The 18,395-nt window shown below is 52.0% G+C and overlaps 1 long non-coding RNA gene across 2 annotated transcripts in view; it reads right to left on the reverse strand.

Annotated features, from left to right (window-relative positions):
- The window catches only part of LOC147096568 (uncharacterized), a 135,655-nt gene that overhangs the window by 15,858 nt on the left and 101,402 nt on the right, over positions 1–18,395 (reverse strand). For both annotated transcript variants that reach the window (XR_015074941.1, XR_015074940.1), the window contains exons 3-4: positions 17,795–18,186; positions 1,490–1,685 (exon numbers count right to left, since the gene is read on the reverse strand). This is a non-coding gene — a long non-coding RNA (uncharacterized LOC147096568). The remainder of the gene's footprint in view (positions 1–1,489; positions 1,686–17,794; positions 18,187–18,395) is intronic.

The following is an 18,395-nucleotide window of genomic DNA, read 5'->3' on the forward strand; positions in this document are numbered from 1 at the left end:
TCTTCCCACAGTCAGAACATTTAAAGGGCCTCTCGTCAGTGTGAACTCGCTGATGTATCAGCAGGTTGGATGACCGAGTGAATCCCTTCCCACACACGGAGCAGGTGAACGGTCTCTCCCCAGTGTGAACTTGCCGATGTGCCAGCAGGTTGGACGACCGAGCGAATCCCTTCCCACACACGGAGCAGCTGAACGGCCTCTCCCCGGTGTGTAGGTGTTGGTGTAGCTTGAGCTCCCCGGAGCTTTTAAAGCTCTTCCCACACTCAGAACATTGAAAGGATTTCTCGTCAGTGTGAACTCGCTGGTGTCCCTTCAACTCCCCGGAGCTTTTAAAGCTCTTCCCACACTCAGAACATTGAAAGGGTCTCTCGTCAGTGTGAACTCGCTGGTGTGTCAGCAGGTTGGATGACTGAGTGAATCCCTTCCCACACATGGAGCAGGTGAACAGCCTCTCCCCAGTGTGTAGGTATTGGTGTACCTTCAGCTCCCCAGAGCTTTTAAAGCTCTTCCCACAGTCAGAACATTTAAAGGGCCTCTCGTCAGTGTGAACTCGCTGGTGTCTCTTCAGATCCCCAGAGCTTTTAAAGCTCTTCCCACAGTCAGAACAGTTAAAGGGCCTCTCCCTAGTGTGAACTCGCTGATGTGTCAGCAGGTTGCATGACTGAGTGAATCCCTTCCCACACACGGAGCAGGTGAACGGCGTCTCCCCAGTGTGAACTCGCTGATGTACCAGCAGGTTGGATGACTGAGTGAATCCCTTCCCACACACGGAGCAGGTGAACGGAGTCTCCCCAGTGTGAACTCGCTGATGTATCAGCACGCGGGATGAATCAGTGAATCCCTTCCCACACACGGAGCAGGTGAACGGCGTCTCCCCAGTGTGAACTCGCTGATGTACCAGCAGGTAGGATGAATTAGTGAATCCCTTCCCACACACGGAGCAGGTGAACGGCCTCTCCCCAGTGTGTAGGAGCCAGTGTCTATTCAGCTCCTGGAGGCTTTTAAAGCTCTTCCCACAGTCAGAACATTTAAAGGGTCGTTCGTCAGTGTGAATAAGTTGGTGTCGCTTTAGTTCCCCGGGGCTTTTAAAGCTCTTCCCACAGTTAGGACACTGAAATGGTTTCTCATCAGTGTGAACAAGCTGGTGTTGCTTCAGACACCGAGCGCTTTTAAAGCTCTCCCCACAGTCAGAACATTGAAATGGTCTCTCATCAGTGTGGACAAGTTGGTGTTGCTTTAGTTCCCCGGGGCTTTTAAAGCTCTTCCCACAGTCAGAACATTGAAATGGTCTCTCCTCGGTGTGAACTCCCTGGTGTGCTTGCAGGTGGGATGAACAAACAAATCCCTTTCCACACACGGAGCAGGTGAACAGACTGTCCCTGGTTTGACTGCGCCATTGAACTTCCAATGCAGACGGGGAACTGAAGCCCTTCCCGCCGTCCCCACCTTTACCCGGTTTCTCCCTGGTGTGACGGTGCACGTGTCTCACCAGGTCAGGCGATCGGCTGAATCTGCGTCCACACACTGAACACGTGTGCGGTTTGTCTGTGTTGCGATCCCTGCTCTCTCCTTCCATGTGCAAAGGCCGATGATATTCAGGTCCTGATGAATCCAGCGACTCTGTCAGATCTTGACGTGATGTTTGGTCTGAGCTTCCCGCCTGTAACTGCTCCACTTCTATAACCCTGTAAATTGAGATCAGAAAAGGATCAGAGGCAAACTGTTGTTCAATTTTCCCCTTTCCGAACCTCGGGGCAGTGAAGCCGATTTTCAGGCCCCAGCTGCTGCACAAGTTGGTTGAAAGGATCAGCAGTAATGGCGGCTGTAATACCCACAAGGCCCGGCTCTGCAGAAAGTGCTCTGTTGACTCCGAGTCCCGCGCATGTGCTCATGGCTCCCGCGCGCTCCCTCCTGCTCTACAATCGCCCGTCCCGATCGGTCCGCAACACGCATGCTCAGCACACAAAACCCCGCGGTTGGAACATCGGGCGAGCATGCGGAGCCACAACATCTGGTGCGCGTGAGCGGCTCAGGTGGGGGCGAGTCGGAGTTTCGCCTCAGCCGCCAGGGAGGTGCGCATGCGCAGGACGACCCAACACTCTTCCTGTCAGCAATCACTACCTCGTTTCTTTAATAAAAACAGAAAATGCTGGAAATACTCAGCAGGTCAGGCAGCATCTGTGGAGACAGAAACAGAGTTAACGTTTCAGGTCGATGACCATTCGTCAGAACTGCTTGCTCTTTAGTGTCAGCCAGTGGCTCAGTGGGTAGCACTCGCGCCTCTGAGTCAGAAAGTTGTGGGTTCATAGTCCCACTTCAGAGACTTGAGCACAAAAATCCAGGCTGACACTCCAGTACAGTGCTGAGGGAGTGCGGCACTGTCGGAGGCGCCGTCTTTCGGATGAGATGTTAAATTGAGGCCCTGTTTGCTCTCTCAGGTGGATGAAAAAGGTCCCATGGCATTATTTCAGGAAAGAAAGACTTGCATTTATATAGTGCCACCAGATATCCTAAAGTGCTTTACAGCCAATGAAGTACTACAATGAAGTAGTCACTGTTGTAATGTGGGAAAGAGCAGGGGAATTATCCCCAGTGTCCGAGCCAATGTTTATCCCACAATCAACATAAAAAATGATAGATTATCTGGTCATTATCACATTGCTGTTTGTGGGAGCTTGCTGTGCACTAACTGACTGTCACATTTCCTACATGACAACAGTGACTACACTGCAAAAGTACTTCATTGGCTGTAAAGTACTTTGGGACGTCCGGTGGTGGTGAAAGGCGCTATATAAATGCAAGTCTTTCTTTCTTCACTGGTCTCACCAGCGACCTCTTCTGGCGGTTAGTTGATTGACAGACGAGAGCCCACGCATGCGCACTCAGAGCGGCGGTTTAGGCCGAGTCCGGCACAGTGACCCCTCCCGGTCAGCAAGGGTAATGACCGCGCATGCCCAGAGGAGACCAACCCCCCTCCCCCACTCGGAGCTGCGCCTGCGCACTCGGATCCTGCCGGACGGAGTCGGCGCGGGGCCATTCCGGGGAAAGGCTTTGGTGTCGGGTCCAGAGTCGCGATCGGTGACGCAAAGTGAGTTTTCTCCGCTCCGATTGGGTGGAGAATGGCGCGGGTGGATCGGGAGAGAATCGAGAGAAATAAAAAGAGAGTCTGCGAGGCCCCGGGCCGAGCGGCGGCACTTGGACGGTGCACGTGAACTCCTCGGGGACACGTCACCTGGGCCCGCCGCCTGATTGACGGCAGCTTCCGACCAATAGGGAGCGAGCGGGGCGGGACTGGAGGAGAGAGTCGGCGGCGGGTCCTCCAATCGGGGAGCCTGAGGGGCGGGACTAGCGGCACCCAGTGGGCAGGGCTGGAGGAGCGAGCCGGCGGCGGGTCCTCCAACCAATCGGGGAGCCCGAGGGGCGGGACTAGCGGCACCCAGTGGGCGGGGCTGGAGGAACGAGCCGGCGGCGGGTCCTCCAACCAATCAGGGAGCCCGAGGGGCGGGACTAGCGGCACCCAGTAGGCGGGGCTGGAGGAGCAAGCCGGCGGCGGGTCCTCCAACCAATCGGGGAGCCCGAGGGGCGGGACTAGCGGGACCCAGTGGGCGGGGCTGGAGGAGCGAGCCGGCGGCGGGTCCTCCAACCAATCGGGGAGCCCGCGGGGCGGGACTAGCACCGGCTGATTGTCTGATCCTCAGGGCAGCGAGTTTCTCCAGTCCCTTGTTCAGGGCCAGGGGCCCGGGGAGGCTGTGGGCCTTTATTCCCCGCATTGGACAGAAGGCTCTTTGTCTCAGGCATAGGGTGACGTCGCACTGGAACTTTCCACTCTCCTTTACAAAGATGGCTCTTTGTCTCAGGCATAGGGTGACGTCGCACTGAAACTTTCCGCTCTCCTTTACAAAGGTGGCTGCCGTTAACCTGGGCCTGTAAGGGGAAGAAATCCCCACAACTGCAAACACGGGATCTTCAGCTTATTATTGGGCGCTTGCCTCCTGCACGAGTTGTTTATGAAGCCTCCCCACCCACCTACCGGTCCATTACTCCCTCCATCGCGATTTTTACCCGCTGCACCATCGCGCTCCCGGCTTCAGCTCCTCTCCATCTCCAGTAACGCACTGCCCATGCTCAATATACCGACCCCTCCCGCGCCTGCGCGCTGGGCTCTTGTAGTCTGGGTGCGTCACGTGGTCCACCGCGGGGAATGCTGGGTAAAAGACCAGATTAGTGAATGGAACATGATTTACTGTGATCAGATTGAGGACTGAACCATGTTCATTTTAGTAGTCATGGTTTGTTTCTGCTGATCTTAATAACTCCTGTATCTGCGCTGGAGATTAATATTCTGTTTAAATAGTGAATAAATAAAGCTCGAGGAACAGCACCTCATCTTTCGATTCGGCACTTTACAGCCTTCTGGACTCAACATTGAGTTCAACAATTTCAGACTTTAACCCTTACTCCCATTTTTCATGCTGTATGATTTTGTCATCCCCATTTGCAACATTTTCCAAGACTCGGTTTCACAGCCACATCTCTTTCCTCAGCAACTGTCTCCGGTTCCAACTTATTCCACGTGGATTCCAACTGAACTTCCACCCTTCCTGTTTCAGATCCACCCAGGATAACTTTCCTGCCTCTTACCTTAGTAATATCTGTTACATCTCCAGCTTTTTCCAGTTCTGATGAAGGGTCCCAGACCTGAAACGTTAACTCTGTTTCTCTCTCCACAGATCCTGCCTGGCCTGCTGAGTATTTCCAGCATTTTCTGTTGTTATTTCAGGGAATAAATAAGCTTTGTTTCAAACACACAGTGTGTCAAATATTTGATTTCTCCATGATAAGAGAAGACGAATTGATGTTCTGTTCCAGACTGTTTAATGTTTGGGCCTTTTCTTACTCCAGATTATTTCCGTTCTCATCTCGTTCGCCTTCTACCACATCAAACCCCAAGCTTGCTCCGTTTACATAGAAACATAGAAGATAGGAGCAGGAGTAGGCCATTCGGCCCCTCGAGCCTGCTCCGCCATTCAATGAGATCATGGCTGATCATCCAAATTCAGTACCCGGTCCCTGCCTTCTCCCCATATCCCTTGATACCTTTAGCCTTAAGAAATATATCTAACTCATTCTTGAATATATTTAATGAATTGGCCTCAACTGCCTTCTGTGGTAGAGAATTCCACAGGTTCACCACTCTCTGGGTGAAGAAATTCTTCCTCATCTCTGTCCTAAATGGCTTACCCCTTATCCTTAGACTATGACCCCTGGTTCTGGACTCTCCGACCATCAGGAACATTCTACCTGCATCTAATTTGTCCAGACCTGTCAGAATTTTATAAGTTTCGATGAGATCCCCGCTCATTCTTCTAAACTCCAGCGAGTATAAGCCCAATCGACCCAATCTCTCCTCATACGTCATTCCTGCCATCCCAGGGATCAGCCTTGTGAATCTTCACTGAACTCCTTCCATGGCAAGAACATCCTTCCTCAGATAAGGCGACCAAAACTGCACACAGTACTCAAGGTGTGGTCTCACCAAGGCCCTGTACAACTGCAGCAGGACATCCTTGCTCCTGTACTCAAACCCTTTTGCTATGAAGGCCAACATACCATTTGCCTTCTTCACCGCCTGCTACACCTGCATGCTTACCTTCAGCGACTGGTGCACAAGGACACCCTGGTCTCGTTGCATTTCCCCTTCTCCCAATCTATTGCCATTCAGATAACAGTCTGCCTTTCTGTTTTTGACACCAAAGTGGACAACCTCGCATTTATCCACGTTATATTGCATCTGCCACGCTTCTGCCCAATCACCCAACCTCTGGGATCTCAGAAAATACCATGAATATACAACTGGTGGATTTGACTGCTGTTTTACAATCATAATTCTCCATTTGTGTGTGTGCCCGTGCATTATAACTATCAATCAGCAGCCTTTCCTTTCCCCACTGTGGAAATGTAAAAGCGATTGTTAATTCAGTACCAGTTTGAGACTTTGTAAAATTCAGTACTTTGCTGTTTCACTAATGCTGCCACTAGTGTAATAAACACACAACAGCAACAGAGGGGCAAGGAGAATGTATAAGAAATGATTAGTGGTAACATAATAGGGAACACTAATGCCTTTTATAAACATATAAAGCGTGAAAGAATAGTCCAAGGAAAGGTGGGGCCGATTACTGACCAAAAAGGCAATCTTGTGGAAGCAGAGGACATGGCTGAGGTACTAAATTAACACTTTGGCTCCGTATTCACTAAAGGAGAGGATGCTGCCAATCGTACAGTAAAGGAGGAGGTGTTAGAGAAATTGGACAGGATATAAATCGATTAGGATGATGTACTAAATTGGTTGGCAGGGCTCAAAGTAGAAATGTCACCCGCTCTGCCACAATCTTCCAATCCTTGGATATGGGAAAGGTGCCAGAGGACGGGAGGGCTGCAAACGTTACTTCCCTGTTCAAAAAAGGAGAGCGCGATGAACCAAATAACTACAGGCCACTCAGCTTAACATCGGTGTTATTTCCGAAACACAATTAACCGTCACTTGGAAGAACATGGGTTTATTAGCGACAGACAAAATGGATTTTATTTAAAGGCAAATCTAACCTGGCTGACTTGAATGAGCCAATGGATGAAATAGGAGAGGGTTGATGAAGGTAGTGCAGTTGATGTTCTGTTTCTGGACTTTCAGAAGGCCTTTGATAAAGTACCTCATAATAGACTGGTGAACAAAATTGGAGCCAATGATATTAAAGGAGCAGTGGCAGCGTGGATACTAAATTGGTGAAGGGACAGAAAACAGACAGTAGTTGTGAACCGATATTGTTCACACTGGAGGGAAGTTTACAGTGTCCCCAGGGGGCGGGATTAGGACCACTGCTCTTTGATTTATTTCAGTGACATGGACTTAGGTATACAGGGCATAGTTTAAAAGTTTGTCGATGACACGAATCTCGGAAAAGTCGTAAACCGTGAGGAGGATAGCAGAAGACTTCAGGAGGAAATAGAGACACTGGTGAAATGGGCAGACACATGGCCGGTGAAGTTTAATGCAGAGAAGTGTGAAATGCTGCATTTTGGAAGGAAGAATGAGGCGATGCAATTTAAACCAACTGGTACAATTTAAAGGGGTTGCAGGAACAGTAAAACTTGGGGGTATAGATACAGAAATCTTTGACAGTGGCAGGACAGGACGATAAGGCTTTTAGAAACGTATATGGGAGCATTGGCTTTATAAATAGAGGCACAGGAACATCGGAACAGGAGTAGGCCACTCATTCGTTCCAGCTTGTTCCTCCATTCAATTCGATCATGGCTGAGCTGTATCTTAACTCCATCTCCCCGCCTTGGTTCCATAACCCTAAATACCATTGCCTAACACAAATCTATCAATCACAGTTTGTCATTTTCAATTGACCGAACCTCAACAGCTTCTTGAGGGCGAGTGTTCCAGATTTCCACTGCACTGTGTCTGAAGAAATGCTTTGTAACATCACCCCTGAATGGCCGAGCTCTGCGGTTAAGGTTACGTGGACCCCTCGTTCTCTCTGCCCATCCACAGTTCCTAACTTCTAACATCACCCCTGAACAGCCTCGCTCTGCGGTTAAGGTTACGTGGACCCCTAGTTCTCTCTGCCCATCCACAGTTCCTAACTTCTAACCATTTAGAAAATTCTCTGATCGATCCTTTTTAGGTCCAGCGTGAATGAGCTCATTTTGTCCTGAAGTGAGGGGAGTGCGACAAACTCGCTCAATCCACTCCAGGAGGGTGGGTTCTCCGGCGTTCTGAATGTTATTTAATATTGGTGTCACGAGTCTAACGCCCTCGAACGTCTATGTGGACACGGTGTCAAGATGTAATTAGAGTGGGAGGAGGCTCCCGTGGAGTATAAACACAGCATAGACCACTAGAGCCGAATGGACTGTTTCTCTGCTGCAGTTTCGATGTAAATCTAATCTGCCCCGAACTGTCACAAACTCCAATCTCTGTGACTGTGACCATGGTGTGTAACCCTTCCTTGTCCATCATTCGATATAGTCTCATCTGGCATCCTTTTCCATGTCATGGCCTCCACTGTCCATCCCATAAAACTGATCCTCATGTGCTTCCTGTCCTAGCTCCCTGATCGCAGATCGCAAATCTCCAGCAATGGGTTAACTTTTGTCTTTCTATCCACACCTATATTGTTGGCCAATATTGAACCGATGATGCTGCTTCTGGTGCATAGTAACCGATTACTGTAGCGCCGGAGGCAGATTGGATTGTTTCAATATCTGCTTCTTGGGATTTGCTGGTGGATTGAAATCTCGGGGCAGAGATCGCCTCATCAGGCACCTCCATTGACTGGGCGAGGCTGCATCATAGACCCATAATATGATACAGCACAGAAGGTCATTCAGCCCATCAGGCACCTCCATTGACTAGGCGAGGCTGCATCATAGACCCATAATATGATATCGCATTATTACCACTGTCCCTCTCTTTCCCCATAGCCCTGTAAATGTTTTCCCTTCAAGTATTTATCCAATTCCCTTTTCAATGTTACAACAGAATCTGCTTCCTCCACCCTTTCGGGCAATGCATTCCAGATCACACTAACTCGCTGTGTAACACAATGTTACCTCACCACCCTTTCGGACAATGCATTCCAGATCACACTAACTCGCTGTGTAACACAATGTTACCTCACCACCCTTTCGGGCAATGCATTCCAGATCTCACTAACTCGCTGTGTAACACAATGTTACCTCACCACCCTTTCGGACAATGCATTCCAGATCACACTAACTTGCTGTGTAACACAATGTTACCTCACCACCCTTTCGGGCAATGCATTCCAGATCTCACTAACTCGCTGTGTAACACAATGTTACCTCACCACCCTTTCGGACAATGCATTCCAGATCTCACTAACTTGCTGTGTAACACAATGTTACCTCACCACCCTTTCGGGCAATGCATTCCAGATCACACTAACTCACTGTGTAACACAATGTTACCTCACCACCCTTTCGGGCAATGCATTCCAGATCACACTAACTCGCTGTGTAACACAATGTTACCTCACCACCCTTTCGGACAATGCATTCCAGATCACACTAACTCACTGTGTAACACAATGTTACCTCACCACCCTTTCGGACAATGCATTCCAGATCTCACTAACTCGCTGTGTAACACAATGTTACCTCACCACCCTTTCGGACAATGCATTCCAGATCACACTAACTCGCTGTGTAACACAATGTTACCTCACCACCCTTTCGGACAATGCATTCCAGATCACACTAACTCGCTGTGTAACACAATGTTACCTCACCACCCTTTCGGACAATGCATTCCAGATCTCACTAACTCACTGTGTAACACAATGTTACCTCACCACCCTTTCGGACAATGCATTCCAGATCTCACTAACTCGCTGTGTAACACAATGTTACCTCACCACCCTTTCGGGCAATGCATTCCAGATCTCACTAACTCGCTGTGTAACACAATGTTACCTCACCACCCTTTCGGGCAATGCATTCCAGATCTCACTAACTCGCTGTGTAACACAATGTTACCTCACCACCCTTTCGGACAATGCATTCCAGATCTCACTAACTCGCTGTGTAACACAATGTTACCTCACCACCCTTTCGGACAATGCATTCCAGATCACACTAACTCGCTGTGTAACACAATGTTACCTCACCACCCTTTCGGACAATACATTCCAGATCACACTAACTCGCTGTGTAACACAATGTTACCTCACCACCCTTTCGGACAATGCATTCCAGATCACACTAACTCGCTGTGTAACACAATGTTACCTCACCACCCTTTCGGGCAATGCATTCCAGATCACACTAACTCGCTGTGTAACACAATGTTACCTCACCACCCTTTCGGGCAATGCATTCCAGATCTCACTAACTCGCTGTGTAACACAACGTTACCTCACCACCCTTTCGGGCAATGCATTCCAGATCTCACTAACTCGCTGTGTAACACAATGTTACCTCACCACCCTTTCGGACAATGCATTCCAGATCTCACTAACTCGCTGTGTAACACAATGTTACCTCACCACCCTTTCGGGCAATGCATTCCAGATCACACTAACTCGCTGTGTAACACAATGTTACCTCACCACCCTTTCGGGCAATGCATTCCAGATCTCACTAACTCGCTGTGTAACACAATGTTACCTCACCACCCTTTCGGACAATGCATTCCAGATCTCACTAACTCGCTGTGTAACACAATGTTACCTCACCACCCTTTCGGGCAATGCATTCCAGATCACACTAACTCGCTGTGTAACACAATGTTACCTCACCACCCTTTCGGACAATGCATTCCAGATCACACTAACTCGCTGTGTAACACAATGTTTCCTCACCTCGCCTGTGGTTCTTTTTCCACTCACTTTAAATATGCATCGTCTGGTTACTGACCCTTCTGCCAATGGAAACAGTTCCTCCTTATTTACTCATCAAAACCAATCATGAGTTTCAACAGCTCTATAAAATCTTCGTTTAACCAACTCTGCTCTAAAGAGAACAAAGCAGTCTCTCCCCAGAACTGAAGTCCCTGATCCTTAGTACAATTCTCTCAAATCTCTTCTGCACCGTCTCCAAGGCCTTGATATCCTCCCTAAAGTGTGGTGCCCAGAATTGAAAACCAGACTCCAGCTGAGGCCTAACCAGTCTGTTCTAACAGTTGAACATCACTTCCTTGCTGTTATTCGCTATTCCTCTTGTAATAAAGCCGAGGACCTCGCTCATGGTGTCAGCACTTGACTAATGAGCACTGTAGGTGGTGAGGACATTCACCACTGCTCCACTAACATTAACAGTGGTGTCACTTTAAGCAGATTGGTGACGCAATATCTTTAGGGGTCTTACAATATCTGGAAACCTCTTAAATACATAACTGGTTTGATCTGACTGCTGTTTTACAATTATAATTCTCCACGTGTGCGCGTGTCCCGCTGTGTGTCTAACAAACGCTCAGTCAGCATCCTTCCCTTTCCCCACTGTGGAAATGTGAAAGCGATTCAGTCCCGGATCAGTAATTTCTCCAAACTTAAGTTGATGTTATTCGCCGGCATTAAGTTATAACCCAATTTGAGACCTTGTAAGATGGAGTTTTCTGCTGTTTGACACACGCAGACTCTGGTATAATAAACACACGACAACAACAACAGCACCGTAGGGAATCAAGCTGAATACAGAAAGTACAGAGGAGAAATCAAAAACAAACTAAGAGGGGCACGGAAAAACTGAGGAAAGATTAGTGGGAATACAATAGGGAACATTAAAATCTTTCTTAAACATGTAAAGCCTAAAAGGAGAGTCAATGGAAAGGTGCGATGATTAAGGACCAAAAGCGCAATCTTCTGGTGGATGCAGTGGGCATGGCTGAGGTACTGAATGAGTACTTTGCATCTGCCTTCACTAAAGAAGAGGATGCTGCCAATGTTACAGTGAAGGAGGGGGTGGTAGTGAAATTGGACAGGATATAAATAGACCAAGAGGATGTAGTGAAACAGTTGACAGCGCTCAAAGTGGAAGTGTCATGGTCTGGATGGGATGCATCCTGGGTTACTGAGAGAAGTCTGGCTCTGGCCACAATCTTTGAATCCTCCTTGGATAGGGGAGTGGTGCCACAGGACTGGGGATTTGCAAATGTTACCCCCTTGTTTAAAAACGGAGCGTGTGGTAAACCAATGAACGACAGGCGAATCAGTCTAGCGCCGGTGTTCAGGAACCTTCTGGAGATAAATCATTGAGAACCTGCTAAGATATCATCCCTCCTTACAGCAGTAATTGACTCCTTGATTAATATTGCAACACCCCCTCCTCTTTTACACCCCTGTCTTGCCTGAAGATTCTATACCCTGGAATACTGAGCTGCCAGTCCTGCCCCTCCCTCAACCATGTCTCTGTGATAGCAACAATATCATACTCCCATGTGTTCATCAACACCTTAAATTCATCTGCTTTACTCGCAAGACTCCTTGCATTAAAATAAATGCCATCCAGCCTTGCCATGCTCCCTTGTGCCGTTACATATTTGCTCTGCCTTGCAGGCTGACCTGTTTTTTCCTCTATATTTGGCTGTGCATCACCCTCTACTATAGCTCCACTCTGTATCCCATCCCCCTGCCAAGTTAGTTTAAACTCCCAACAGTACTAACAAACCTCCCTGCAAGGATGTTGGTCCCATTCCGGTTCAGGTGCAAACCGTCCGACTTGTACAGGTCCCACCTTCCCCAGAAACAGAGCCAGTGATCAAAGAAACTAAAGCCCTCCCTCCTGCACCAACTCTTCAGCCACGCATTCATCTGCTCCATCCTCCTATTCCTATATACTCACCAGCACATGGCACCGGGAGTAATCCAGAGATTACAACCTTTGATGTTCTACTCTTTAATCTGCTACCTAGCTCCCTAAATTCTTGTTGCAGGACCTCATCCCGCTTTCTATCTATGTCCTTGGTACCAATGTGAACCACGACCTCTAACTGTTCACCCTCCCTGTGACATCCCTGACCCTGGCACCAGGGAGGCAACATACCATCCTGGAGTCACGTCTGCGGCCACAGAAACGTCTATCTGTTCCCCTTACGATAGAATCCCCCATCACTATTGCTCTCCCACTCTTTTTCCTCCCCTCCTGTGCAGCTGAGCCACTCGTAGTGCCACGGACTGGGCTCTTGCTGCATTCCCAAGAAACCATCTCCCCCAGCAGTATCCAAAACGGAAAATCTGTTGGCGAGGGAGATGGACCCTGCACTACCTTCCTAGTTCTTTTACTCTGTCTGGCGGTCACCCATTCCGTCTGACCACCCTGTTAGACGAGCTATGAAGATCTCAGCTTCGCGGATGCTCCACAGTGACTCCAGCCGCAGCTCCAGCTCAGAAACGTGGATTTCGAGTAGCTGCAGCTGGAGACACTTCCTGCACACATGTTCGCCCTGGACACCGAAAGTGTCCCTGACTTCCCACATAGCACAGGAGGAGCACTCCACACTGCCGAGCTGCCCTGCCATGTCCTACCCTTAATTTACTCCCTTTAAAAGAACATTAAATACACTAGTGTGGCATTGCCACATTGGGGAAACACTGTATGTAGATAAACCTGTATAATCCCCTTTTAACTGCTGTATTCCCCGTCCCCCGCAAGACAGTTGCAAGCTGAGAGGAATAAGGCATGTTCAGACTTGCCTGCTGCTGAGAGAAGGAAAACCAATCAGGTTCCAGCAGGTGACCAATCCGTGAGTCATCACAGGTTCGCGGGCTTTACGAATTCAGTACTGTATTGTGAGAGTTGGAGTAAAGACCTATTTCTTGTAGCTCGCTGTGTTACCTATTTCTTTACGCGGGAGACCGTAGTCCCCCACATTGGGGACCCCGAATGTCGGCGGCCGAAGCCCCCGACTCACGCAGCCCTACAGAGGCCAGCAACGACCCGATGGCAACCAGCAGCAGCCCGATGTTAGCCGGCGCCGCGTCCTTGAAGCTCCCCACCTTCTGGGAACACCAAGCACCAGCTTGGTTCGCGCACTCGGAGGCCCAATTCACCCTTCGCAGGGTTCAAGACGATGAAGAAAGGTACCTCCATGTAGTCTCAGCACTAGCAAGCTCTACCGCTGCCGAAATTCTCGACCTGCTGGGGAACCCACCACAGACTGGCAAGTACTCAACCATTAAAGGCCGCTTGCTGCAGGCTTACGGCCTGTCCAGGGAGGAGAGGGCCCGCAGGCTTCTCTCACTACCAGGCCTCGGCGACTCTACCCCGACCCAGTTGATGAGCTGGATGCTTGCGCTCCTGGGCTCTGAACCGCAGTGCTTCTTGTTTCGGGCCCTTTTCCTCAGCCTGCTTCCTCAGCAGGTACAGACTGCCCTCGCGGGGTACCCGATCACGGACTGCGTACAACTGGCAGCCGCCGCGGACAAAGTCTTCGCCGTTGCCCAACTCGGCTGTGCAGCCGCGAGGCTCCCCGACACCACCGAACGCGCGCCGCCACGCCAGGCCGCAGAACTATGCTACTACCACGCGCGTTTCGGCCACAAGGCCCAACGCTGCAGAGCACCCTGCTCTTTCGATCAAACCAAGATGGCCGCCCAGCCCAACGCACCAGCCCCGTGCCGCCGCCTAGGCCCGCTCGACCGCACCCCCGCCGCCACGGTGGCCATCGGCACCGCAGGTAAACTGCTGTACATAACCGACTCTCTTTCAGGGCGCAGATTCCTTTGCGACAACGGAGCCCAATGCAGCAGAATTCCTGCCTCCCAGCTCGACATCCAGGCAGGCCGCAGCGGCCCACCCCTCGTGGCGGCAAATGGCGCAGCCATCGCTACTTTCGGAAAGCGACGGGCCAAGGTTTGTTTCAACGGCCAGCGATTTACGTGGGATTTCGTGACGGCCTCGGTGGCACATCCTTTGCTGGGCGCCGATTTTCTTTGCACCCACGGACTCCTGGTCGACGTCCGCGACAGGCGCCTGATCGACGCAGCAACTTTCGCTTCACTGGCCTGCCAGCAGAGCAACAGCCCGGCCCTCGTCGGGTCCTGCTCCGCCCCGGCGCATGACGACTACGCCCGCCTACTCGCAGATTTTCCGAGGCTCACACAACCGACCTTCTCAGCCGCGGCAGCCAAGCATGGGGTCGAGCACCACATCGCCACTACGGGACCATCAGTGTTCGCCCGAGCCAGACGCCTGGACCCAGCCAAGATGGCGGTGGCCAAGGAAGAATTCGCCACGATGGAAAAAATGGGCATCATCCGCCGCTCGAACAGCCCCGGGTCGTCCCCCCTCCACATTGTGCCCAAGCCGGGCGGTGGCTGGCGCCCCTGCGGTGACTACAGACGGCTCAACGACGCCACCACGCCCGATAGATACCCCATTCCGCACATCCAAGATTTCTCGGCACACCTAGCAGGAAAGTCCGTCTTTTCCAAGGTCGACCTGATTCGCGGCTACCATCAGGTCCCCGTCCACCACGCAGACGTCCAGAAGGCGGCGGTCATCACCCCCTTCGGACTGTTCCGAGTTCCTGCGCATGCCCTTCGGGCTCAAGAACGCCGCACAGGTGTGCCAACGGCTCATGGACTCCGTCCTACGGGACCTGAGCTTTCTGTTCGTCTATCTGGACGGTATCCTCGTGGCCAGCACCAGCAAGGCCGAGCACATCGCGCATTTGCGCTCCCTTTTCCAGCGCCTCAGCCAACATGGGCTAATCGTCAACCCGGCCAAATGCCAGTTCGGAGCAGCCCAAATTGACTTTCTCGGCCACAGAATCTCGCCAAGGGGAGCCATTCCCCTACCTTCCAAGGTGCAGGCGGTGGCGGACTTCCCCCAGCCCACCTCGGTCAAGGCACTGCAGGAATTTTTGGGGATGGTCAATTTCTATCACCGGTTCGTACCCAAGGCCGCCGCACTCATGCGCCCCCTCTACGAAGCCACCAGGGGCAAAACGGGCAAAGAGCAACTCACCTGGTCCAGCGAGACGGCGACAGCCTTCCACCAGACCAAAAGCGCCTTGGCCAACGCCACACTACTGGCCCACCCCATCCCGGGCGCTAAGACCGCCCTCACCACGGACGCCTCGGATTACGCCGTCGGCGCCGTCCAGCAACAGTGGGTCGAAGGCGCGTGGCAGCCACTGGCATTTTTCAGCCGACAGCTGCGCAAGAACTAGCAGGCCTACAGCACGTTCGACAGAGCTCCTGGCCCTGTTCCTGGCAATCCGGCACTTCAGTTTCCTTCTGGAAGGCCGGCCGTTCACCGCATTCGTGGACCACAAGCCGCTCACTTTCGCCATGGCCAAAGTAACCGAACCCTGGTCCGTGCGCCAACTCAACTTCATCTCGGAGTTCACCACGGACATCCGCCACGTCGCCGGCAAGGACAATTTGGTGGCCGACTGCCTCTCAAGACCCTCGCTCCACACAGTGCACCTGGGCGTCGACTACGCCAGCATGGCGAGACCAGGCCGCCGACGTGGAGATCCATGCCCTCAGGACGTCAACTACCAGCCTCACCCTGGCCGACATCCACTTCCACGCAGCCGGCACAACCCTCCTGTGCGACGTCTCAGTCCCCTCGCCTAGGCCGGTCGTCCCATCCGCCTGGCGCAAGCGAGTTTTCGACATCATCCACGGCCTCTCACATCCAGGGATGCGTGCGTCTCAGAAACTTATGTCCGCCAAGTTCGTCTGGCCTGGACTCCACAAGGATGAGAGAGACTGGACCAACACATGCGTGCCGTGTCAGCGCGCTAAGGTCCAGCAGCACACCAAGGCGCCATTGGAGTGTTTCCCGGTGCCCGAGAGGCGTTTCGACCACGTCCACGTCAATCTGGTAGGCCCCTTGCCGCCGGCGCACGGTTTCACACACCTGCTCACGATCTTCGATCGCACCACCAGATGGCCCGAGGCAGTTCCCCTCGCCTCCACCACCACGACCGACGTCGCGAGAGCATTCGTCTCGACATGGGTGGCCCGGTTCGGCGTGCCGACTGACATATCCTCGGACAGAGGCCCCCAGTTCACCTCCCACTTGTGGAATGCCATCACCGCCGGCCTCGGCACCAAGTTGCACAGGACAACAGCCTACCACCCGCAGGCCAACGGGCTCTGCGAGCGCTTTCATCGTTCCTTGAAAGCCTCCCTCCGCGCCAGCCTGGCCGACACTAGCTGGATCGACAAACTACCCTGGGTCCTCCTGGGATTGCGCACTGCGCCCAAAGAGGACCTCCGCGCCCGAGATGGTCTACGGCCAACCGCTCAGAGTACCAGGCGACTTCCTCCCCCTGACAGCGGAGCCGTGGTCGGCCGCCAGACAGCTTTCCCTGCACAAGGACGCGGCCCAGCAATTCCGTCCAGTGCCCACTTCGCAACACGGCCCACAGCCGTCCTACGTGCCTCGAGACTTACGACATGCGGAGTTCGTCTTCGTGCGCCGGGACGCGCACAGAGGCCCGCTGCAGGCACCATACACCGGCCCCTTCCCAGTATTGGAGACGGGGGACAAAGCTTTTCTTATCGACGTCGGCGGGAAGCCGGACCTTATTTCAGTAGACCGCCGCAAACCGGCGCACCTGGACCTCAGCTTCCCGTGTCAGCCGGCTCTTCCCCCACGGCGGGGCAGACCTCCCGCGTTAGCGGCGGCCCCACAAGAGGACCAAGACACGCCAGAACCTTACTTCCCGGCCGCCGCCCCACCTTCGCCGGCAGCCCGTCCAGCCAGCCCACTGGCAGACCAGCCGCCAGACCAGCCGACAAACCAACTGGCCGACCTCCCAGACAGCCCTCCTCACACGCCAGATGGCTACTACAGCCGCTTGGTCAAACCTCCGCAGGGACTGACTTTTACAGTTAACGAGGATTCTGGGGGGGTATGTGGCGTTGCCACATTGGGGAAACACTGTATGTAGATAAACCTGTATAATCCCCTTTCAACTGCTGTATTCCCCGCCCCCCACAAGACAGTTGCAAGCTGAGAGGAATAAGTCATGTTCAGACTTGCCTGCTGCTGAGAGAAGGAAAACCAATCAGGTTCCAGCAGGTGACCAATCCGTGAGTCATCACAGGTTCGCAGGCTTTACGAATTCAGTACTGTATTGTGAGAGTTGGAGTAAAGACCTATTTCTTGTAGCTCGCTGTGTTGCCTATTTCTTTACGCGGGAGACCGTAGACCCCCACACTAGGGACCTTACTTCCCTTTAAACACTACTTACGCTAAACTAGAGACCTTACTTTTACTTTAACGACTGGACTGTAGAAATACTCACCGGGTCCTACTTCCCAATCAGCTCCTTCCCTGGTTGTGACGTCACTTTAGCGGTTTTGCAGTTGTAGTTTGACTGCTCCCGCTCTCAGACTCTTTCCTGCAGTCCTGTGACGTCTCTCCTCGATTTTGCTGTACTTTTGGAATTCGCCGGACTTGTATCTGCCTCCTCACTGCTGCTGACTCCTCGCAGGTCCGCGCTGTCCTCGGCCTCCTGCTCTATTTATGCCTCCTCGCTGCTGCTGCCGACTCCTCGCAGGTCCGCGCTGTCCTCGGCCTCCTGCTGTATTTATGCCTCCTCGCTGCTGCTGCCGACTCCTCGCAGGTCCGCGCTATCCTCGGCCTCCCGCTGTATTTATGCCTCCTCGCTGCTGCTGCCGACTCCTCGCAGGTTCTCTTTAGAGCAGAAAAATGTTAATTGGGAGATTTAATAGAGGTGCTCAAAATCATGAAGGTGTTTCCATAGAGTAAATAAGGAGCAACTGTACCCACTGACAGAAGGGTCGGTAAACAGAGGACACGGATTTAATATAATTGACAAAACGCCAGAGGGGAGGTAAGATAAGATTGTTTTTAGGCATCGTGTTATGATCTGGAATGCAATG

The sequence above is a fragment of the Somniosus microcephalus genome, unplaced genomic scaffold (assembly GCF_052327205.1).
Source record: "Somniosus microcephalus isolate GS21.2 unplaced genomic scaffold, FLI_Smic_1.0 unresolved_chr1, whole genome shotgun sequence".
Classification (NCBI taxonomy): Eukaryota; Metazoa; Chordata; class Chondrichthyes; order Squaliformes; family Somniosidae; genus Somniosus; species Somniosus microcephalus.